Source organism: Canis aureus, chromosome 26 (genome assembly GCF_053574225.1).
Source record: "Canis aureus isolate CA01 chromosome 26, VMU_Caureus_v.1.0, whole genome shotgun sequence".
Lineage (NCBI taxonomy): Eukaryota > Metazoa > Chordata > Mammalia > Carnivora > Canidae > Canis > Canis aureus.
The window spans coordinates 34,169,579-34,193,189 of NC_135636.1; the positions used below are offsets into that span (position 1 = coordinate 34,169,579).

Here is a 23,611-nt window from a genome sequence, read left to right on the forward strand (position 1 = left end):
GGGGAGCATCACGGTAGCTGACCAGAAAGGAAGCGCTCCCTGCATGCCCGCTCTCTGCACATAGTCACTTTGCAGATTGGACTATTTCCATCAGTCTTTACCAAAACCTGACCCGGTGGAGGCTATGGTCCCCCCTTTGCAGAAGAGGAAACAATGACTCTAAAGGGCAAGTCCATGCAGCAAAGCCATTATCTCCCCCGAAAACCCATCCCAACCCCTATGCCATCCCTCTGCCCACATGGACTGGCAACCAGCTTCACCTGAGATCCCTGAGCACTTCAGCTCGTTTGCCTGACATTTCCAGGACTTTAGCAATTTCTACCTAAATAATCTGTTAACATCGGCCCACTGGTGCTGGATGTGGTGGAACCATGAGGGCTGTAGCTTCTTGACCACAAGTTCAGGAGCTCGACGAGGGTGGACACTCCACAACAGCTCTCAAACTTAGGGCCCAGAGGCTAGGCTGGCAGTGGGAAGGGCTGGGATGGCAAGGCTCCCTCTGCCAGCCCCGCCCACTGGAGATCATGCACGAGGGGTCCCCAGGGCAGGCAGGACCTCACCCTTGGCTCCTTGAGCCCTGGCGATCACAGTGCCCCGGAACGTGGACTTCATTTCCCTACTCTTCTCACTGGGAAGTTGCTCAAACACAAGTCTTTGCAAAACTAAGGTCCAGCATCTTGGCCCTACAGTGTACCATCCCCACAAGCAGGGGCTCTGGGTAAAGCACAGGTTGGCCACTCAATGTCCATTCAAAGTGGAAGGGGACACAGCAAGGCGTGAGTGTGGGAAACTGAGGGAGAGATGGTGCTAACTCCAGCCATCAGGTGAATCCCTCGGCCCAGTGTAGACGGCTGCTCCAGATCCCACAGTCCATCCACCACCCTCCCACCCAAGGACCCTTCAAAACCAATGAACCAGGCTGCCTCCACAGCCCTTCCCCTGATTAAAACCCTCTAATTGTGTTCTCCCACACTGAGGGAGGAAATTCAAACTCCTTCCCTTAGTCCAGCAGAGACTCAAGGTTGAGCGTGGTCAGAACCACCTGCATCAGTCCTAGAGTTTCCAATTCAGTGGATCTATGCTGTGGCTCACGAACTCACTTTCCTTTCAAGTTCCCAAGCAGCACCCTTGCTGCCCATCAGAACCCGTCTACAGGATCCAGTATATTTTGTCTTAGGCTCACTACTTCCAGATATAACTTGCTTGCCGTGCCCAAGCCACAGAGACACACACCCGCTCCATGGAGATCTATAAACCCACCAGATGATTTTTCTTTTTCTTTTACCTTCAAAGCCTTCCCGCTCAGAGTGTTCCTCTACCTGGTGCACTCTCCCCAGTCCTGGACCTCTCCTCACCTTCCAGGGTTCTGGTGAGTACCGCCTCCTGCTCCTCGCTCCCCACCTGCCTCGGGATGCTCTCACCTTGGCGCCTCCTGTCACAGCTTCCTACCCATCTGCCTCTCAACACCATCCAACATGCAGGGGAAACGTATGGCTCTGCTGATTTGTTGGACTCTCTCTGTGCCCATGTGTGAGAGTTTTCTGTCTCTGCCTTTAAACCATGGGCTCCTTCCAACCAGGTTCTGTCTGAATCACTACCGTAACCCAGCACACAGCTCAGTGTCTGTCTCATAGCAGGTGCTCAGAAGTGTGTGTTGAAGGGGTGCATTGCCTTATGTCATTCTTATGACAACTCTATTAGAAAGGGAGTCTTAAGCCCATTTGACAGACGAGGAAACACAGAGGGGCAAAGACGTGTAGTCATGTCCAAGGTCAAATGGCCAGGCATCAAACTGAAGTCTGTGGACTCCAAAAGTCTTAGCCAGCACTCTGCACACATCCTGGTGGGAGAATAAAGGGACAGAGCTGGGGGCAGCAGGTGGAAGGAATGGTCTGAATGCAAAGTGCTGGAGAACAAGAATGGACAAGCAGCACGAGGCTGGCTGAGGAGGCAGGGAGGAAGGTCAGCTGGCACAGCCTCCCCAGGGAGTTCAGCAAGCCTGTCCTCTCAGAGCACTGTGTGTGGGAGGGGCGGGGGGTGCAATCCTGACTTTAGGCATGAGGCATTTCCACCCCCACCCCCCATCGGACTCTCCTCCCCTGGCCTCTCATTGGTCTGGCAGTAGGTGGAGCAGACCATGGACACTGGGAAGGGGCAAGGTTCGGGGCAAAGGCCCAAGCAGGGCATGAGGTGGGGAGGAGCAGAGCTGACACAGGCTGGGAATGGGGACATGGAGAACATCATCATGGTCTAAACTGGTTCCAGAAACAGAGCTCCATAGTCAAAGGTCTTAAACTCTGTGGCATGGACTCACAGCCAGCTGTGCGATGACCGCCCTGGGCTCGCTCCAGAGGGCTGTGTTCCCAGGCCACACCCCCCTTAGGGACTGCAGCCTGGCCTCCTGCCCAGGGCCCTGTGCTGGCTGGGGGAGGTCTCCTAGAGAGCCTGGAAGGAGGTAACCTCCCACCTGGGACCCCTGTTGGGCAGGGCTAGGGAGGGGAGGAGGTGTGATTCCAGCCGCTGGCTCCCCAGTCTGAGTGCCAGGGCATATCTATTAGGAATGGCAGAAATGGAGGACAGGCCATGAGCTTTAGGGAAAAGGAGCTCCCTAGCCAGGGGGCTGGTGGGAGGTAGAGGTGGTAGACGGATGCACAGATAATCCCCACGGCCCCCTGAGAAGATAGACACCCCCAGAAGGCAATGCATCTCTCAGAAGCAGCACAGAGGCCCCTTTCTCCCTCTATAGATCAATTCAGAAACCAGGCCAGCTAACAAGGGCCAAGGAGTTCTGACCTAAAGGCAAAGAGGAGATATGAACAGATGCCACTCATCCCCTCTGTGTGTGTGTGGTGTGTGTGTGTGTATACGCGCGTGCACATGCGCACATGTGTGCATGCATACAAGTGTGCCTATGTGTGAGTGCGTATTCACAAAACAGGAAGAGAAGGGGAAGTGGACAGTGGAGGGTGGGACAAAGAATTGTGCCCAGTTATGATCTGAGCAGATTCCAACAGTGGCCAACAAGGAGCAAAGCCAGCCCAAATCTACCACGAATCAATCCACCGATGTTTATTGAATATAACCAACAGCCAAGCATTGTCTGGGGCACTCGGGACACAGAAGGAAATGGCACAGGCCTGAGGCCTGGGCTTCGAGAAGCTCACGGTGCAGTGGGAAGCACAGGTGACAGGTGCATATCGATGCAACAGTGGAATGGTGAGGGGGGGGATTACGCCAAAGGACTTCTCCAGTCTGGGGCATCAGGGAGGCCCCCCTGAGGAAGCACAATTTGAGGGGACAGCAAGAGAGGGGGAACGTAACCAGGAAAGTGACAGGGGTGCAGGACAAGGGGCCTAAGCCTTTGTGATGAAGAGCAGAGAGCAAGAAAGAACAGGAGGTGGCTTTAGATGAAGCCAAGACAAATTAGAAAGGATCGCAAAGAAATAAAAGTAGTAATTATTACTCTACAGCACACACTCAAACTAGTTTAACAAAATGTTGCCTTAATTATATCTACCTTAATGAACAGATAAAAACAGTTTGTAATTAGTTCTGTAATTGGTTATGTGAAAAGAGATGCTTCTTTGAGTTCCAAAGCACGTTGTCTTGTAGACGATTTATGAGAAGATGCTGCCTCCAGTACTGAAGCACGTTGTCCAAAAGAGCTGTCCCACTCTGGGGTCCTGGAGGCATCTTTTCTGCGTGGGCTCCGCAAAGGTCGGCTTCACCCTAGTCATTCCTAGAGTGGGAACAAAAGAGTTAAGAAGAGCTTTGACTGTCGATGTGAGTGACTCCATGTGTAATAGGGAGACACAGAATGGGGCTCAGCTCTCACTTCTGTGCCTCATGAGGACTCCGTATTTTTTTTTTACCAGAAGTGGAAATCCTTACTCTTGAGGGCAAAGAATGCTTCTGGGAGCCTCTGTACCCCTATGATTATATTTAAAAGGGTGTATGCACATACTGGACTGTCCATTTTCCTGAGGGAAGGAAACATAAGTTTCAAAAGCCAAAGAAACACTGCCTTTAAGAAGGAGATCTTTGGGGCACCTGGGTGGCTGGTTGAGCATCAGCCTTTGGCTCAGGTCATGATCCCGGGGTCCTGGGATTGAGTTCCCACTTCGGACTCCCCACAGGGAGTCTGCATCTCCCTCTGCCTATGTCTATGCCTCTTTCTGTGTGTCTCTCATGAATGAATGAATGAATGAATGAATGAATAAATAAATAAATCTAGTAGTAGAAGAAGAAGAAGAAGAAGGAGGAGGAGGAGATTGACATTTGCAAAACAATTCTTAGGAAGCACTGGGACATGTTGGACCCTTGGACACTGAGATGGAAACCAGACACAGAACTCAGTCCACAACCTGCCCCTCCAGGTTGGAAGGAAAGGTGGGAAGGGAAGGCACCCTCTCCCAGCAGGAGGCTCCTGCTCCTGTTTGCTCCATTAAGACTCAGACTCGCCAAGCCTGCAGGCTGACTACATGCCTTCTCCAAGAGTAAGAAAGAGCCCCTCCCCAGCCACACCCGCAGACATTCCTCCTTGTGGTCTGGCTACCCTACCAAGATGAACTCTAACAACACCACTCTTGCCCCAGTGGACCTACAGTCCTGGGATAGGATTCCGAGACAGTGTCAGTATTGCAACAGGGCAACCAATGACTCTGAAATCCACAGATCTATCTTTATCTTCAAGGACCCCAAATACCCCCTCAAAATGGATGTACTAAGACCTTAGAAGCCCTGTCTGAACAGAGGTCCTCTCCCTGCCATAAAAGTGCCTAGTTCTGCACTGTCCAGAGCTAGCCACAAGTGTCTTTGAAATGTGGCTGGACAAAATTGAGATGTGCTGAATTTTTTTAAAATGTAAATTATCTCATTAATAATTTTATATTGATCACAAGCTAAAATGATATTTTTGGGTAATAGGGTTAAATAGAATGTATTACTAAAATCAATCTCATCTGTTTCTTTCTTTATAAGATTTTATTTATTTATTCATGAGAAACGCAGAGAGAGAGGCAGAGACGTAGGCAGAGGGAGAAGCAGGATCCCAGTGGGAAGCCTAATGCAGGACTCAATCCCAAGACTCTAGGATCACAACCTGAGCCAAAGGCAGGTGCTCAACCACTGAGCTACACAGGTGCCCCCTTTTTTTTAAATATAGTTTCTAGAAAATCTTAAATCACCTGTGTAGCTCACATTAGATTTCCAGTGTATACAGGTCTGGCTTATTATGCTCTGTACGAACATATGCATCTCCCAAAAACCAGGCCAGCTCTATGTAGCCACATCACAGCCTCGTAGACTAGACTGTCTCAGGGCCCCCACACTGGGTTTTGACACGGGATCGGATAGGGCTCATACCAGTCCCTATGAACTGGTCAGATTCACAGGCCTGAACTGGCTGCTGCCTGTCCCCAGCTCCAGCCCAACCCTGAACCCCAAGGAATTTTGCAGTCTTGTGCCAAGCTGAAGAAGAGGTGGCCAGCGTGCTGTGATGTGCATCTAGTGTGTTATAGCTGATCACATAGAGCAAGGGTCACTCGGGAATGTGATCAGTTTCTGGGTGTGCCCAGGAATGAGGGATTTCCTGGGCAGTGGGACTTACAGTCTTAATAATAGGACAGTTCCAGGCAAACCACAGTGAGCCGGTCACCTGGACCCAGCCTGTGAGACTGAATGCTAAGGTGCCCCAGAGCAGGCTGACCTTCCCGCCCAGCAGCCAAGCCCTGAGATGTGTAAGTATGAGCAGGGCACCTGGGTAGCTCAGTCCATTAAGCATCTGACTTTGGCTCAGGTCACGATCTCGGGGTCCTGGAAGTGAACCCCACTTGGGCTCTGTGCTCTCTGGGGAGTCTGTTTGTCCCTTTTTCTCTCCCTCTGTTTATGCTCTCTCTATCTCTATCTCTCCCTCTCAAATAAATAAATAAAATCCTTAAAAAAAAAAAAAAAAAAAAAAAAGGATGAGCAAGGCCAGCATAAAATCCCAACTGCTACAGGCCTCACCTACCCAGGCCTCCTCTGAACAAGGTGAAAACCCAAATTCTGTAGCCACATCCACTGTGGAGGAGAAACGCAGGCAGCCATTGGCTATGCTTGGGGATCAGACTCCTCCTGCTAGTCCTCCTCCCAGCGCTGGAGCTGTCCTCTATGATTGATCAGCAGACTTCCCAGAACTCCCTGCGGGCAGGGCGAGGGGGGTGGGTTCCGTCTGGCTCCCCACCTGTGCCACAGACGGGTCTGCGAGGTGAGGCACGGCCCCTCCTCTCCTCCTGTGGGTCGTCAGCCACAGGCTGTGCCTCCACAGGGCATATGGTGGGCGCATCGGGTCGGCTGAGGCCAAGGAGGGGGCCTTCTTGTCTCAAGTTCTATTACTGGCCTCATGATCATCGATCTCTCATAGTCTCCTTTCAACACATACCAGTGTCCTCCACACTAAGTCATTCAGGGAGGGGTGGGGAGGGGACAGAAACTCACGTGCTTCTCTGCTTCCCTGTGGAGTTGGAGCCCAGTAAGGCTGATATGATATCCAGGTGAGGAGAACAAGCAGGATTTCATTCATCCAGTCAAATATTCACTGCGCACCTCTCACGTGCCAGGCTTTGGAGCCGTGCCGGAAAACCCCTGCACCCATGATACTTAGTCTAGCAGGGGAAACAGATGATAAAGGACTCATTACCCAAAAATGTCAGATGTGATGAGAGTTATGGAAGGAGAAGACTTGAGCATAATGAGAACATGTATCCAAGATCTAACCCAATCTGGGCAATCATAGAGGACTTCCCTGTGGAGATGACTTATGTGTCAAGACCCAAAAATGGAGCAAAGGGTTCATTTATACTTACCTTGAGGGTAGAGCAGATAGTGAGGTCTGGAGTGAGGTCCGGGTAGGCCCCATACAAACCCCACAGGGTATGACTTACCTCTTGGCTCACACACTAAGGCCTCAGAGCAGGGTCTAGGCTGTCCCCAGTCAGGATTGCTTCTAGGACCTGGAATGGGAGTCTTTGCAGAAGGAACCAGGGGCCCAGGCATGGATGAGTAGGAAGTAACCTAGCAAAGAGCACAGAACTTAGGTTAAGACTTTGGGTTCTAGGGTCCAACCCACCTGAATTTGAAGTTCAGAGTCACCACTCACTATTTTTATGTCACGTCTCTGAGTCTGTTTCCTCATCTGTAAAATGGAGGTAAAATGGTGCCTTCTTCATAAAGTTGAGAGAATTTTAAAAGACAATATGTGGGAAGAGCTTAGTGTGGTGGACACAGTAAGTATTAGATAAAAAGTGAGATTTCCTGCTTCCAATTATGAGCGTTGCAGTGAAAGAAAAAAGATACAACGTGCTGTGGGAACTGACTGCCTCCTATCATTTATCTTACAGTAACAATTATTTAAAAGAAACTCAAACTGGCAACATGCCACATCGTGTCTCCAGGAAGAAATATTGGAACTGAGCCTGGAAGGGTGGATATTTGACTTGCAAGATCAAGGCAAGGTTTGCAGGCAGAGGGGGATGAAGAAAGGCTCAGAGACCAGAATGGGTGGGGCTCGGGCAAGAGCAGGCCCAGAGGAGCTCGGGAGGGGAGAAGGCAGGCTCAGAAGCATTGCTTCCTCCTACAAGCGATGGCCTGGCTCTTGAAGATTTTGGAGCAGGTTAATGATTTTGGTGGGGTTTGTATAGACAGAATGGCAGTTGCCTGAGAAGGAACACCACCAGGCAAAGGAGCAAGGAGAAGGCTGATATAAGCATCTAGAGCAAGAGTCAGCAAATCTTCTATAAAGGGCCACTCCAGATACCCCCATCACCAGCATGCTCAGTGCTATTTCTTGGCCCCATGCTTTGGCATACGCTAGCCCCTCTGCCTAGAATTCCAACCAACTTACCCTCCAAAATTAACCAAGTCATTCATTCACTCAACTCATACTTATTAAGCACTTACTCTGTGTCAAGCTCATAATCCTTGTTCTCATGAAATTGATGGTCTAGTGCAAGAGTCAGCAGAATTTTTCTGTAAAGGGCTGGAGAGTAAATATTTCAAGCTTTGAGGGTCAAAATGTCTCTGTCTCAAATAATGGACTCGGCTATTATAAAGCAAAGTTGCCCCTAGACACTATGTAAATGAATGAACCTCGTTATGTTTCAATAAAACTTTATTTATATAAACAGGCACCAGGCCAGATTTGGCCTGAGGGCTGATCCGCCCCAACAGAAACATAATGTGAGCCACAAACATGAGCCATTACATATTTAAATTACACATGGAATTTAAAATTTTCTAGTAGGTGCATTTTAAAAAGGAGATGGGTGAAATTAATTTTACTATATTTTACTTAATCCCATATATATCCAAAATATTACCATTTCAAACCTGCAATTAATGTAAAAAAAACATTAAGGAGAATTTTTCCTATTATTTTTTATGCTACATCTTTGAAATCTGGCATGCATTTTATACTTACAGTGCCTCTCAATTTAGACTCACCACATTTCAACTGCTAATCGCTACAAGTGGCTCTGGCCACCATACCTAGTGGAAGGGGGCTCCGGCCTAGGTGGTGACAGGCGAGAGGACAGGAAACTATCTGACATCAACAGAAGGCTTGAATTAATTATGATTTGAATCCAGCTCGGCCACTTGCTTGCTGGCTAATTTCAGACATGGTTCCTCACCAATCTGGGTCTCTTTTAGGCCCAAAGTATCAAGTAGGTGGTTGTCTTCAAACCTCTAGGTTCCTGTCAACTCTACTATGTAGAGATTCTAGGATTCAGAGTTTGCCAGAAGCGATCGTCCACTTGGAGGTTCTTTGCTAAAAAGCATCTTCCATAATACAATGAGCTTGAGAAGATCAGGGTGAGGTTCTTCGTGGCTACTGCCACCACTCATCTCTCCTGGAACTTTGGGGGATGCTTGTCAGCTCTTGAGGAGTTGGGGGGATATAAGGTGGGGGAGGAATACGAGAACCACCCTCCCCAGCTTCTTGGGGGTGGTGTGCCTCCTGCACACACGTGGACACACATGCACAAGCACACGCACAGGATCCTCGCTGCCCCCTTCCCCCAGAGTGACAGCTGTGATCTCCAGCCCATCAGGGAGCAGAACGTGGGAACAGAAATAGACTCCACCTGAGTCAGAGGATGAGTCAGAATGTTCTGGAGAGCTTCAGAAGGGAGCAGCAGGAGGAGCTGATGGTGGGGAAGAGAGCCAGGCCCCCAGGGGAGAGGGAGGAGAATGGGCTGGTTTCCCAGGCATCAAGCCAAGTAAGAACGTCCTAGAAGGAGTGGGGTCCACTGCCACAGGCAACTCATGTCCTGATAAAGGGCCTGTACTGGGGGGTGCAGAGTGGAGGGGAGTTAGAAGGACACGGCTTTTGCAGGGCCAAGAAGGGAGTGATTTAGAAGGGGGTGTGTGGAGGCTACTCTGAGCACACAGGACACCCACAACACCAGCTCCTAGCTGCTCTTAATTTCAGACCCTCTCACCACAATAGAAGCACATCTTGAGGCCTACCCTGCTAAGTGGGCTGCTAAACTACTCTGAACTAGGGAAACTGAGGAAGAGGCAAGACTAGGTATCCTAGTTGACCCAGGCTGGGCCGATAGGGTGGGGCTGCAGCCTCTGGCCGAGGACCTGAGAAACCCACAAGACAGAGGTCCGTGTGGTCCAGCCTAATTCAGGCATATCCTCAACGCTGGGGACCAGCCATGCTGCCACATGGGGACTCAGACGGCTCGCCGAAGAGTCTGATCTAGGTTGCAGCCTAGCAGAACCATGTGGGAGGATGGGGACCAGCAAGTGATGGGCCAGCCTAGCATGACCCGCATCGGGAGCCTGACGCCAGGCCACCATGGAGCGGAGGGGATCGGGTGCAGACACAGCGAGGCTTCTGGGGTGTCCTCACACCATGGTGCCAGGGTTGATTTACCAGCTGGCTGACATGCTCAGGCCTCAGCACAGGGACTGTCCCTGACCAGGACTGGTTCTGGGGCCAGGGAGAGGGGACCATGAAGGAGTGCAGGGCCCCAGGCACAGGGAGAGGGAGCTGAGGGGGAGGGGTGCCTCCAGCCCATCCCAATCCACCCATTCTATGCTCACTGTGTTCACATCACCACACTGATCTTAGTGTGGGGGTCCCCCAAAAGCAGAGCTTGAGACAGGGACTTGGGTGCAGGTAATCGATCTGGGAGTTGATCCCAGGAAGCATGAGTGAAAGAGCAGGAAGTGGGAGACAGAGAAAGGGCCCAGCTTCCCAAAGGGGACATTACTGAGGCCATTATAGTAGGCATAGGGGCTTGCGTGCACAGGGCCTCTGAGCAGAGTGCAGAAGCCCTCCTAGAAGTCCCCATCTGGAAAGCAGGAGGCTTTATCCACCACTCTCCATCTCCTGTGGTTGAAGGAGATGAAGGGGCCCAGCAGGAGAATTCATTTCCTGCTACCTTTCCCCCACCCCACCCCGGTAGTTCTGGAGAAAGCCCTGGGGCAGAAGGAGGACAGACTCGAGGTGTCCTGCAGGTGGGGAGGAGGCAGTACTGTCCTGGAATCAGAGGGGACACGGAGGCAGCCTGGCCTCCTATGGCTTCCCACTGCACTTCAAATAAGATGCAAACTCCCTGGCACTGTAAGGTCTGGCCCCAGCCCACTCTTCCAGTGTCCTCTGCCCTCACTCACCGTGCCTGAGATGTCTACACTTCTCAACAGCCCTACTGGTCTCCTCTTTATGCCCAGAAACAGCCACACCTCAAGACTTCGCCCTTATTCTTCCCTCCATGTGAAACCCCATATGGTCGGTTATATGGTCGACCCCTTCTGGTCCTTCAGGTCCCTCGGCAAAAACACCCCCTCCTTAGAGACACCGGCCCCGACCTCCCAGCCTGAGGTCCGTTCTTCTGCTCCTCTCTCGTGGATCCCAGTGGGGGTGGTGTCAGGAAGAGAGGCACAGTGACACATAGGTAGAAGGTGTTTCCACTCTATGGAGACAACGGGAGCAGATAGTTTCAAGAGCAGAGCTAAGAGTAAAATACTTAAGAAGTGATGCATTTTATTTTTTTAATGTAACTTATTTCATTATAAATTTTCACACCTTCATTTTTTGTAATGCCTGTGTTTAACCACCAGCTCATCAAACTCCTGAATCTTTAACGGTGGTCTCTCATGAGCTGAGAAGAGTCAGCTCCAAAACCACTAGATATCACCCCATTCTTTCCCTCCATGCACATTTTAGGGTGTGTGATTATTTTTTTTCTCCTTGCTTTATTCTATTTATGCTGGCCCTCTAACATGTGGGCCCTGTGAGGGTGGAAATCATGACTGATTTATTTTCAGATGTGTCCTCAGAGCCCAGCACAATGCCCAGCCTACGAGAGAAATTCAGGAAATATTTGTGGAAAGAAAGTCTTGAGTGCATGCATGAATAGGTAGGCAAAGTCGATGGATGTCACAGGTTTAGGATTTCTGCTGTGGACAGAAGAGGGACCACGCACCTCAAGAGACCCACACTGAATCCCACAGGGCTTGCTGAGATGCTTCTGAGAGGGTGTGAGCAACAGAACAGTCTCAGAGGTTCCAGGCAGGATAGCCAGGCTGCAGGGAAGAAGAGATGACTCTGAAATCACTGCTTGAGGGCTCCTGGGGTCTCCCAAGGATGGACTCCCCTGAGGTCTTCCAGGGATGGGTTCCCCTGAGGTCTCCCAGGGATGGGCTCCCCTGGGGTCTCCCAAGGATGGGCTCCCCTGGTGCTCCACTCCCTCTCCATAGCTCCCCTGGCCCATGAGTGAACACAGCTCAGACACATCGGAGCTACCAGAGTTCATCATAGCCCTCCCGGTGGCAGTTTGCAGAGGAGAACTGCACAGGCCTGGTCTGCTCTGATAATTCTGGGATCCCAGCCCTTCATGCCTCCTGTGTCAGCTGTACCCTCCGCATAGGGTGGGCAAAGACCCCAGGAGGAACAGCAAAGTCAGAGAGCCTGAGCCCATTGGCCGTCTGGCATGTGGCCCACCTTCTGCCAATGCCATCCCCGGGCCCCGCCTGGGACTGCTGCTCAAACACCCAGAAGATGCCTGGCTTCACCTATCTGTCTGCAGTTCCTGGCATGGCACCAGGCACAGGGGAGACGGTGGCAAAGGATACTTGTAGCATGAATGAGCCAATGAGTAAGGTGGCTTCCCAGCAGAGCAAATGTGAATCAGAGGCATTTCCCACTCGGGCCAATCCCCTGCCCGGTGCTGGGAAAGAGCACAGAGATGCCAGGCCCTCTCTACCCATAACTGCAATCCAGGAAAGAGCCCAAGAACCCAGCCCTAGAGTCAGCCAGCCTGGGGTCACACCCCAGCCCTTCCACTCCCTAGCCGGGGCCTTCATTTCCTCGTCTGCAGAATGGGACTGCAGTATTACAGGCGGCCGGGGGGATTCAATCAATGCAGCGATACGAGTAAGGGTCTTGCAAATTTCCTGGAACAGTGAAAGAACTCTTTGTGCCAGAAAGTGTCCTAAGCACCTTGTAATATTAATGCATTTAATATTATGCTTGTGTGCTATAGTGCCTCTGACTGTGTTTTTTCTTTTTGTTTGATTTGTTGGTTTGGGTCGAGTTGGGTTTTTGCTGTTACTATTATGGCTACAGAATAAGTTTCTTTTTTTTTCCTTTTACATATATATTTTTTTATTGGAGTTTGATTTGCCAACATATAGTATAATACCCAGTGCTCATCCCTTCAGGTGCCCCCTTCAGTGCCCATCACCCAGTCACCCCATCAAAATAAGTTTCTTCTCCCTGAGCCTCAATGTTCTCACCTACAAAATGGAGCAGTGGATTAAGTGGCCTCTGATCCAGTGTTTGCACAGCAGTAGAGTTCTGACTTCCCACCTCTTGATCCTAAGCAGCTGCTGAGACCTTTTTAAGTCCCCGTGAGCAGAAAGGACTCCCATTGCAGGGGCCTGAGCCAGGAGCCCAGCCCCTGTTGTCAGGAGAATACGAGCGTGGCAGGTGCTGGGGACCCACACAGCCATTCTCATCCCCACCTCGGCTTTGTGCTGCCAGCTCTGCTCTCACCTTCCCATCCTAGAGAGTCTCAGGAGATCAGAGTTGAAAAGCCAACGCTGCCAATGCCGTCCATTCTTAAGTCGGTAAGCATTTGTTGAGTACCAACTGTGTGCCAAGGGCCGTGCAGCGCTTTGGGAACAAGGCAGGGAACAACACAGGAAGATTGCTTGCTGCCTTTTATCTCTGGGGTTAGTCTACTGCAGGAAACAGGAAATAAACAGGCCAAGAAATAAAAAACAAGTGGATTTCAGAAAGAAGAATCATTTATACTCATATATAATGAGTATAAATCAGGTTAATAAGACAGAGTGGCTGGAGGGTAGTCAGGGTGGGCCCTCCGGTGAAGGCGACTTAGGAACCCAGACAGGGGACACATGGGTGGCTCAGTGGTTGAGCATCTGCCTTTGGCTTCTAGCGTGATCCTAGAGTCCCAGGATAGAGTCCCACATCGGGTTCCCTGCATGGAGCCTGCTTCTCCCTCTGCCTATGTCTCTGCCTCTCTCTCTGGGTCTCTCATAAATAAATAAAATCTTAAAAAAAAAAAAAAAAGAGCCCAGACAGGAATAGTGACAGGAGCCAACCACAGGGTGAGCTGGGGAGGGGCTGGGGGCATGACCTGTTAAAGGAACACGTCTGGGTGGCTAGCGTTCAGGAAGCATGGTGGCACCCGGCCACAGAGCTCAGCGACGGAGCAGGGCAGATCAGCAAGTCAGCCTGAGCAGCTTGGATTTGCTTCTAGGTATATTTGCCTGCATGCAGGACCTGCTACATAATTTGTAGGGCCAAGAGCAAAATGGAAACGAATGGCCCTTTTTCAAACAGTATTAAGAATTTCAAGATGCCAACAGGAGAGCATTAAGCCATGCACAGGGCCCTCCTAAGCATGGGGCCCTGCCCATGGAGCCAACCCTGTTGGAACAAAATTGTCGGCTTTAACAAAGCCTTCTTTAATTTGACAAGTATGTATCGAGGGCTTAAAATAAGCCAGGCCCTGTGCCAGGCTCTGAAAATAACAAAAAAGTGAATGATCACACTGAGAAAGCCCCTCTGACCTTCATTTTTCCATTAGATTTTCTCCACCTCATACCAGGCCAGAGGACGGACCCACCCGCACGTATCTGATGGTGGTCAGCCCCACAGAGGTTGAGGCCATCCACTGGATGGATCTGACTTGATTCCCCTGTAATAATGGGAGCAGTTACTGCGTGTCCACCATATGCCTAGCACATGCAGAAATCCCACCACCACAACCCACCAACAGGGACCCAGAAAGGGAGATGAAAGCTCAAGATCAGAGAAAAGGATGAGTTTTTCCCAGTTCATGCTGTTACTAGCATGGGGATGTGGGATGGGGCTGGGACTAAGACCCAGAAGATCTTGGGAAATCCAGAGGCCCCCACCTCTGAGCATATAAAATCCTTACTCCCATGTCCTGTATAATTGTTCAAAGTAAAGACTGAGGTACTAGCTTCCGGTCTGTTGAGGGAGTACCACATGCTAAGCCCTACAGAAAGCTCTCCACATAGATCTTCTCATTATTTTTCTATAAATACCAGCTTTGCAAATAGAGTCCAATTTCTCCACTACTGGTGGAGAGACTGAGATTCAGAAAGGTTGAGGGGCTTGTTCAGGGCCTCCTGGCCAGTGTGTGGTGAAGCTGGGGTCCAAGTTGAGCTGCGTGCCCCAGGGCTAGGCCCCTGGCACTGTCCTGCTCCCTCCATCTCGGCTAGGGTCCTGCACCACTTTTGCTGCTGTGCAACCCCCAGCCAGGGGGTCCTTTTCTTACTTTCCAAGGTCAGAACTCAGAAGTCCAAGGAGCCCAGACTCAGAGAGAAGGTCTAGGGTTTGACCTGGTGTCAACATCAGGGCTGAAGATTGCTTCATGCCCAGCCCAAGAGGAACAGGAAAGTCTGACTTCTCCCCTTAACCATGGGAAAGAGCTCCTTTTCTAAAAAAAGCAAGGTCGGAACTATGAGTGTGACATGTCAGGCCCTTTCTGCTGCAGATTTTCCCTCTGTCTTGGCCTTCTGGGGCAGTGGAGAGGGCTATCTTGAAAGAGGAAGACTTGCTCACTCTTGGTTTTCTGGCCAAGGATCTGAGGGACTTCCCTAAAGAAAGCTCCCTGCAGAAAGGTTCTGGGGCCACTTGTGGCCTGAGAAGACTCCATCCCTGCTCTGCAGAGCAACTTCAGCTGGGACCCTCGAGTCAGGATTGGCAGCCACACTTTGGCCCAGAAGAAAGCTCTGGAGAGCGGGACCTGGGCCTCCTGAGCCCCCAAACAGAAAGCCAGGTAGCCTATGGAAATGGCTGCACAGGTGCTGGTGGCCCGTGTCAGTTCCAGCTCTGCTCTGGGGTGATGGGGCTCCACTGTCTGGCAGAAACTACATCTGGGAGAGCCCAGAAGGAGTCCCACACCACCCCTCAATAGCTCTGGGACCCGGGCACATCCACTAATCCCTTTGGAACTCCTAATCCCTATTTTCCTGGATTAAATGATAGAATCCATATTAAGAAAGAGATAAGAATAAAAGGAAATATATTTCCTGGTCTCAGGGAAGTTGCAGAAGCAGAACAGTAACTGAGCGAAATAGTGAGAGTTCATGGGCTCAGGTGTACAATACAGACAGCATCCTGGATTTCGGAACCTGGGGTCAAAGTTTCAAAAAGAAAAAAAAATCACATGTCCTTTGATACCACCATTCCTCATTCCCGCCTTCTTTCCATTCATTTGTCTTACATCTCTATCATAAGTCTACGTGAGTCCTTGGACCTGAAAGAATGTCTGCCTGTCCCTGGAACTATAAAGCCTCCAAAATTCTTAGGTCCCAATCTTTCTTTGAAACCTTGTAAGGGCTCCTCCTTGGAAAGCAAGCAAAGGAGAAATCTCAAGACATTCGATTTTCATATTCTTGATAAGGGGTTGGTTACTTCTCCCTTGATTTTTTTGTAGTGCAAAAATAAGTTATGATTAGAATTGAAATATCTTGTGTCCAGAACTCTGAAGGCTTTTTCTTTTTTTCTTGGAATGTGAATCTGTCCATTTTGCATACTCAGTAAATTGCTCCAAAAGTATCATGAAAAGCTATCACTTATTAAGCATTTAGAGCCCCGTGTTAAAAAATAATTCATGCAATTCTTACAAAAATCTTTATCATAAAGCAATTACTGAGGGTCATGGCTAAGAACATTGGGTGTGAAGTTAGGCTGAGTTTCCACCCGGACTTAGAGCTTTCTAGCCGAGTGACCTTGGACGTGTTACCTAAGCATTCTGAACCTTGGTTTCTCATCTGAGACATGGGGACAACAAGGGTACCTACCTCGTCGTGGCTGGAAAGGGTATAATAAAATAATAAAAAACACACTGTCTGGCACATCCCAGGGACTCTACAAAGGCTGATTTTTAGTATAAAGCTCCCTTTCCTTTTAAGGAAATTGGGGCTTCAAGAAGCTAAGTAGCTTGCCCCGAGTCATACCAGTAGAAATGACAGAGTGGGGATTCTAACCCAATTCTTCTAAACCTAAAGTCTACCCCATAACTATCAGAGTTTAGTGCCTTGCGCCCAGCATCTGCCTGGCATGGAGAAAGCTGAGAATCAAGAGAACTTCCTCTCTTTTTTTTTCCTTTTAATAAAATAATTTTTATTGGTGTTCAATTTACCAACATACAGAATAACACCCAGTGCTCATCCCGTCAAGTGTCCCCCTCAGTGCCCGTCACCCACTCACCCCCACCCCCGCCCTCCTCCCCTTCCACCACCCCCAGTTCGTTTCCCAGAGTTAGGAGTCTTTATGTTCTGTCTCCCTTTCTGATATTTCCTACCCATTTCTTCTCCCTTCCCCTCTCTTATCAACCATCTTGCACAGGGAGCAGAAGCAAAGCTAAAGGGTGGCGTCACGTACCTTCCACACACAGGCTTTGGGATCAGTAATCCTCAGCCTCTCTGCACCAAGCAGGCTTCATCTTCTAGAAGCCACACCAGTCTGCGGGCTGACCCACACGTGCCTGTCTGCATCATGGCCTTTTGTCACTGACATCACATTCTTTAGATTTACTCCTGCTTAGGAAACGGGCCTCCTCCTTCTAATCTACTGAAAAATCATACATGCTGTATAAAATATAAACATTATGGACATACGACTATAATGCTGAAAAGGCACCTTCAGGATCCAGCTCAACACTGCTTCAGGCAGCGACATCAGGCAAAACAGAGTTGTGAAACTAAGTCTACTTGCCATCCCTGGCAGCCACAAACAAGAACTCAGATACGTTAGTCATTATAGTCTGTATTCTGCTGTGCACATGCTGCAGAAGTGGAGGGAGAAATGAATAAGCCACACAGGCTGAGGATGTCAGGACTTCTTGAAGGAGTCGACATGGGCACTGGGTTTTGATGGATAAGTAGGAGTTGACATGTGAAAAAAAAAAAAAAGAGGGCCGTGTGAACAGAGACAGAGGGATCTGAAGGGTGTGGTTGGAGATGGTTAAGGAACATCCCATCACTGACAGTCTTACCTCCTCATTCACTCCTGCATATTGAAGAACCCAGGGAAGATGCCAGAGCCTGTGTTGGCTACTGCAAAAGTCAAGGTGAACCTCATCCAGAAGTTTCCCGTGTGACGTGGGAACGGATCATTGTGAAACAGCATGAGAGGTGTAAGCAGGGTGTCTCTAGTGGCTAGGGCTCCAGGAGTAGGGATTAAATCTGCATTGCAAATGGAAACAGAGGATAGATTCTGAACTCCATTTGGGGCGGATAGGATATGCAGGCTTCTATGACCAATTACACCCCAGGGATGAGGGACAGGGAGAAATCTGGGAGAGGTAGGAATGGCAGGAAGGAAATGCGCCTGGGAAGTTAAAAGCTAGCTGAGCTTTAGGATCGGCTTTCTGAATCCGTGAGCGTAGGAAGCCTCGGACTTAGAAACTCTTTGTGGGCAAGAATGAAGATCGTGGCACCCTGAAGGCCCTGCACCCCGCAGCTGCTGCGCCTGACTCCACTCTGGGTAGACACGCGGAGCTCAGCGGGAGCTCGATGTTGTAATGCGTCCTACCCCATCCTCCCCTGCAGATCCTTCCGGAGCAAACTCGCCCTCATCCACACCCCACCTGAGCACTGGGACCAGAAGCTTCTGTGCAACGCGGAACGACACAAAACTGTTCCTCTTTTCAAAAACCAAAACGCTCCCAAGATTGAACGTGTGGATGCTTGTGCGGCTCAATCTCGGCAAACATCTGCTACCTTTGTGTGGCGAGCGCAGTCTCTTTAGAACAGTGCCTTTGATTTCAGGGAAAGACAAATCAGGCTGCACGTTTTTGTTCTGAATGCGTCTCATCACGGGAGGAAATTTTCGGCAGCTTGGAATTCTGAATGTATGAAAAATGGATTTTCTTTTTAAACAAAGAGTTCACGATAAAGAATCAACACAGTTCCTGAAAGAGACGAAACCAGTCCTCTATTCCTGTCCCTTTCGCCCTTGCCTGCCTCATCTTTTTTCTGGATTCTCCGAGGTCTCTCTCATCTGCATAGCCACTGTCACATCAGAGCTGGCAGCAGTTCTGGCCTCAGAGGGTAGGGTCAGGGCTGGTGGTGGCCCGAGTTGCCTCCCTCCGTGGAGTGAGCTACAAAATATGCCGTGAGCTCTTCTGTCCTGGTGTCAGATCTGCACCGATATGTTTGAAAATGATCCAGATGGAGAGGTGCCGGCAGTGCCCGAGTGTGTCCGGGGTGCAGGTCCTCACTTCCACAGCCCCATCATAAGGGGCTGGTGTCACTGCCCCCAGACATAGCAGGTGTGCAAGAGCAGGCTCAGGTATGAGCATCAGGCTGCTTTGGGGTCAGCTCCTCTCCTGGCTGCCTTCCAGCTGGGCGGTCCAAGGGTCATTTCAGACTTGCTGGACCTCAGGTTCACTGTCTATCAAACCGGCAAGAACAAAGCTCCCCCAGCCTGCCCCGCCCCACCCACGTCAGAAGCCAGTGGGTGAACATGTACACAGCCGACTTGCAAGCCACAAAGCACTGTAGGGTGACCCACTGTCCCAGTTTACTTGAGGTTAAAGGGTTTCCCAGGATGTGGGACTATCGGTCCCCAAACCAGGAAAGTTCTGGACACACCGGGACTGTTTGTCTTCAAATATGGCACAGCCCCATTGTGACAGGGATGAGGACTAAGGTCATCAAGGGGGCAAAATGAATTTTCTGGAAAAATGTACACTGATTCCTTAAACAAAATATTCTAAGAACGTTAGGAGAGGGTGAATCAAGGGGCTTTCTTAGTCTCATTTCGCCCTCCTGAACACCCGCAGAGCACAGTGAAGCTTATATAATAATAGCCACACACCGTCCCCTGCGGGTTTCAGCTTTACATCTATTTCATAACTACCTGTACCCCTTTACTGTGCTCTCTGTCCAGCCGGCCCCCCAAAAGCTTAGTGGCTTAAAACTATAGTCATCTACTCCGCTCATGATTCTGTGGCTCAGGGGGCAGCTGCCCTCAGTCTAGCCCCCTCGGGGACCTCAGCTAGAGGCTCGTCAGCCGGAGCCCAGCTGCCCTAGGACAGTTGCAGTGGGATGGCTCATTTCAGCTTCACAGAGCGTCTCATCATCCAGCAGGCTAGCCTGGTTCACACGATGGCCGGACAGGGTTCTGAAAGAGCATCACAGCCCCCCCACCCCGCCCCAGCCTCTGGAGGCCTAGCCTCAGACCTGGCATGCCAGCCACCCCACACACCACTCTGCGGCGCTAAAGCAAGTCACAGGCCAATCCAGATTCAAAGGGAGGGGAAATGAGACTCCAGCTTTTGATGGCAGGAGCTGCAAAGATACATTTCGAAGGGGTAACAGGAGGGAGTAGAAAACAACCTACAGCAACATCTTTCTGATTTATTTTATAAAACCTAGAAATGAGGGGCTTCCTAACTGTAATAATCCAGGGTCACATTGCTGCCATCCTCTCAGCCATTCAAGCCAGAAACCTTGGAATCCTCCCAGCCTGTGTCTCCTACTCCCTCTGTGTCCAACCACCACCAAGCCCTGCACCAACACCTCTAAGCATCCCTCTAGGTGCCGCCTCCCCTCCACACCCATACCCACACCTGAACCCACAGGTTGCTCCTCACTCCCTGGAATTATGGTAGCAGATTCCTAATCCTGCTCCCTGCTCCCTGCCTTACCCTCTCTAGTGCTTTCTCACTGCGACCAGGGAGGCCTTTCTAGAGTGGGCCTTTAGGTGTGTCAGTCCTCTAGGCTCTGCTCTAGAGCCTTCTTTTCTCCCTAGTGTTGCCAAATCCCATCGGGCAAACCCTTTCCACCCTCCTCTCCCTACATCTCCCTCCTGCTAAATCACTGCTCCAAGTACCAAAACTATGGTCTGGGCACTGTAAATTATCTGGCTTTTCCTAAACAAATCATGTCTTTTCATGCTTTTGAAAATATAGCTTAATCCTCCATGGGGTATTTCCAGAAACCTAGATGTTTGTTACCAGATCTAGACTGCGAACCTACCTCCACACCCAGAGGAGCAGCACTGTTTCCATCTCTGTTACTGGGTCTTCCTGGTGATAACACAAAGCATTGGTTCATTGTATTGGTCAGCATTCTCCAGAGAAACAGAGCCAATAGGACATGTGCATGGGTGTGTAGATGTAAATGCATATAGAAATCTCTTCGTGTGTACACATGTATATGTGTGTATGTATATACATATATATTTGTATATCTGTTCCTTCTGCCTACAAATGTGTGCGTGTCTGTGTGTATATATGTATATATGTAAAGAAAATATAGAGTCAATTCCTTATAATAAATCTCTGTAGTGTGTGTATACACACACACACACACACACACACACACACAAAGAGGTTTATTATAAGGAATTGACTCAACTGGTTATGGAGTCGGCAAGTTCCAAGATTTGCACGGTCAGTAAGGAAATTGGAGATCCAGAAAAGCCAATAGTTTAGTTCCAGCCTGAGTCCAAAGGCCTGAGAACCTGGAAGGCTGAGGATATAATTTCCATTTAAAAGCTAGGGGTCTCAAGACCCCGGAAAAACCAGTGCTTCTATTTGGGTCCAAAGGCAGGGAAAAGGCTGATGTTCCAGGTCAAAGGCAGTCAGGCAAGAATTCTCTCTTCCTCTGCCTTTTTGGTCTATTCAACTGCTTGATTGAGGTCTTCAACTGATTAGATGAGGCCCACACACATGGGGGCTGGCCATCAACTTTTCTCAGCCTACCAATTTAAATGTTAATCTCATTCAAAAAAAAAAAATTCTTCAACGTGGATGGAACTGGAGGGTATTATGCTGAGTGAAGTAAGTCAGTCGGAGAAGGACAAACATTATATGTTCTCATTCATTTGGGGAATATAAATAATAGTGAAAGGGAATATAAGGGAAGGGAGAAGAAATGTGTGGGAAATATCAGAAAGGGAGACAGAACGTAAAGACTGCTAACTCTGGGAAACGAACTAGGGGTGGTGGAAGGGGAGGAGGGCGGGGGGTGGGAGTGAATGGGTGACGGGCACTGGGGGTTATTCTGTATGTTAGTAAATTGAACACCAATAAAAAATAAAAAAATAAAATAAAATAAATAAAAATAAAATAAAATAAAAAATTCGCAGAAATACCCAAAAGAAAGTTTGACACCAAAGATCTGGGCTTCTCATGGCCTGCTCAAGTTGACACATAAAATTAACCATCACAGTGATCAGTGATTTAGTTGGTGGGGAAAAAAATAATGATGCTAAACTATAAGAGAATATAAGAGAAATGAGACTTACAGATTGCTTAATGGGAAGAAATACTCATTCACCCTTCTTTGTTTTGGAAAATACCCATAGTGGTAGCTATGGTGAGCAATAGATGACAGAATTATTGCGTCCCTCTGGACATGGGGCATTTGTCATTCACATAAGCACGCAGAAGAAAGGCTTCAGAGCCAATGACCACCACCATCATCTCGGTCCAGGCCTCAGCACTTCTCCCATGGACAATGCAACATCCTCCTCACTGGACTCCTTACTGCTACCCTTGGCCTTCCAACAACACATTTTCTACACAGCAGTCAGAGTGATCGTTTTAGAGGACAAATCAGGACAGATCATTCCCTGTTTTAAAGCCTTTCTCGCCTTACCAATGCTCTTAGAACAAAATCCACCATAGCCCACATGGTCCAGGCCCTGTGGTCTCCATCATCTCATCTCCTATCACTCTCCCCGTTGTTTACTGAACTGGCACCCTGGACTCTTTTTTATTCCTCAAGTATGTATCCTCAGAACCTACACATGGGTGCTCCCACAGCTGTTCCCCTCTTACCACCCAGCCCTTTGCATGACTGGCTGGCTCATTCATCAGGCTCCCCTCCAATGTCAGTCTTCAGAGATGCCTTCCCCAAAGTCATTGGAAATTATCTTGTTTGCATATTCGTTTCTTTGATTGTTGCCTGTCTCCCAACTGGTGTGCAATCTTCATGAGAACTGAGACTCCATCTGTCTTATGCTGTGTCCAGAATCTAAAACAGCATACCCAATCCAAGTTGGCTAAATAAATCAGTAAATAGTTGAATGACGTTATTAAAAACAATGAGAAAAAGATGTAAATTTCTTTGGCGGGATAAAGATAGATGCCACCTCCTACTCAGGAGAACCCTTCCCACCAGCTCCGTGCAGGTGAGACAAAGCGCTCCCAGACCCAGGCTTTGAGACCTCTCCGGGACATGTAGTCTCGGGGCTCACCTGGGAGACCTGTCACGGGGACATTTCATCTCATCTCCTTAATGGTGGTAATAATAGAACCAGGTTTATATCTTCTTGGGGGAACCACATTTTCTCACTTAGAAACCTTAATATGAAAGAAAACAAACTCGAATGGCTTAACTGTATCCTGATCAAAACTGAGCAGCAACAGAGAAATAAAGCCGAGTCTTAAAGAGTTCCAGGAGCAGCTCTCTGGAGAGTTGGATAATGAGAGGGACACACACATACATCTAAGTGCCTACTAGTATCTACACTCGGATGTCCCCTAAGCCCTGAAGCTCAGTGGGTCCCAGGCCATCTTCTTCATCTGCCTCCCTCCACCCCTCATTCTCACCCTTTATTAGCATCCTTGTGTCCCAAAGTAGGACTGCCATCCTGCCAGTTGCCAGACCAGATACCTGGAAGGCTCCATTGACAACTCCCTTTGCCTGGGTCCCTGCATCCTCCTGATGCTACTTCTGAAGCCCACATTCTGTTCCCTCTCTCCACCATCCTTTTGTATCCAAGCACTGGCAGCCATCCCCTGGACAACCAGTTTTGTCTCTTCCCTGGTCCCTGGACTCCCCATGCACTCGGGCACTCTCCATTTTCCCCCACAGCAACCAGAGCAATCTTTTAAAGAAGAAACCAAATTGTATCCTGGATTCTAAATCCCCTTCTACAGCTTCCCAATTCTCTTAGACTTGAAGCCAAATCCTAACCTTGGCCATCAGGGTCCCACACAATCAGGCACTGCCTGCCTCTCCAGCCTGGCACACACCCTACACACCTTCAATTTCCATACTCTCACTCTAAGGTCTCTGTTTATTACTAGCCCTCGAC

The 23,611-nt window shown here is 49.4% G+C and overlaps 1 long non-coding RNA gene across 7 annotated transcripts in view; it reads right to left on the reverse strand.

Annotated features, from left to right (window-relative positions):
- Window positions 1–3,054: 3,054 nt before the first annotated feature.
- The window catches only part of LOC144298347 (uncharacterized), a 111,706-nt gene continuing 91,149 nt past the window's right edge, over window positions 3,055–23,611 (reverse strand). For 2 of the 7 annotated variants that reach the window (XR_013365299.1, XR_013365300.1), the window contains 3 exons: window positions 6,924–7,053; window positions 6,478–6,644; window positions 3,055–3,739 (listed from right to left, as the gene is read on the reverse strand). This is a non-coding gene — a long non-coding RNA (uncharacterized LOC144298347). The other 5 variants (XR_013365296.1, XR_013365297.1, XR_013365298.1 and 2 more) reach the window with 5 other exon arrangements.